This window comes from Leptonychotes weddellii, chromosome 2 (genome assembly GCF_054177405.1).
Source record: "Leptonychotes weddellii isolate Sample4059 chromosome 2, ASM5417740v2, whole genome shotgun sequence".
Classification (NCBI taxonomy): Eukaryota; Metazoa; Chordata; class Mammalia; order Carnivora; family Phocidae; genus Leptonychotes; species Leptonychotes weddellii.
In genome coordinates, this window is record NC_138370.1 from 28,571,541 (window position 1) to 28,572,875 (window position 1,335).

A 1,335-nucleotide genomic window follows, 5' to 3' on the forward strand; every position below is an offset into this window, starting at 1 on the left:
TGGGTGGCTCAGTCATTAAGCGTCTGCCTTCAGCTCAGGTCATGGTCCCAGGGTCCTGGGATCGAGCCCCGCATCGGGCTCCCAGCTCAGTGGAAAGCCTGCTTCTCCCTCTCCCACTCCCCCTGCTTGTGTTCCCGCTCTCGCTGTCTCTGTCTGTCAAATAAATAAATAAAATCTTTAAAAAACAAAATGGTGGATGCCTGGGTGGCTCAGTCGTTGAGCATCTGTCTTCGGCTCAGGTCATGATCCCAGGGTCCTGGGATCGAGCCCCGCATCGGGCTCCCTGCTCCGCTAGAAGCCTGCTTCTCCCTCTCCCACTCCCCCTGCTTGTGTTCCCTCTCTCGCTGTCTCCCTCTGTCAAATAAATAAATAAATAAAATCTTTAAAAATAAAAAACAAAAATGGTAATAGGTAGTGATGATGGCCCCCTCGCTATGTGCAGGATACATGCTAGGCTATTAGGGCATGGAATCCTCACCTGATGGTAACCTCAATTTTATAGGTGAGAAAACAGAGAGATTGAGGGAATTGCCCAAAGTCACACAGCAGTTAAGTGACGGGGACAACTCTCAAACCAGTCCATTCTGACCCCAAGCCCCCCAACTGCTATGCCCAAGTGCAAATGGGCTTCAAGGCCCGGATCAGGTCTGGGGCTGGGGGTGGGTGGGGAGAGATGAACCACCAGGGAAGGCTTCGGGGTGGGATGGAGAGTCCAATACTTGCTTCAGAGATTTTCTTGCGTCGTCCCAGGAGAGAGAAGTTCCCGAAGGGGGCCAGAAGGGAGGAAAGCCCCGGGCTTTAACCCTGCATTGGTCTAAAGACAGATTCCAGTGAGGGGAGGGCAGGGAGAGGAGAAGGGAAATCCAAGCAACAAAACTTCCCGTGCCCCTGCAAGCAGGTAACCAGGGAGGAAATGCGGCGGGCAGGAGTGTGTCCCTCGATCCATATTTCATAGGAAAGGCGATAACAATTGGACATGTCACTCCCGAAAACCAGAAACTCAAAGCAATTTCAGATGAACTTTCAGAATGATAAAACAAATGGCCATGTTCGTGTTATACACCAAATAAATCACACCAAAATGATAGTTGTAATTCCCAAAAGTACACAGAGAATTGATTTTCCTATGACACTTATCATGATGAACGGATATACCCCTAGATGGGCCCATCCTAAGTGGCTCCTGCTTAACCCCTGCCCTCCCAGGTCTAGCTCGGTGCCTCATAGGGACCCCCCGGGCCCTCCCCGCCGCTCCCTGAGCCCGGGGACACAAAGCCTGCCCCCTGAAGCCGGGCTGAGGCCTGGCTCTGGCCAGCAGGTCCCCCCACAAGCTGG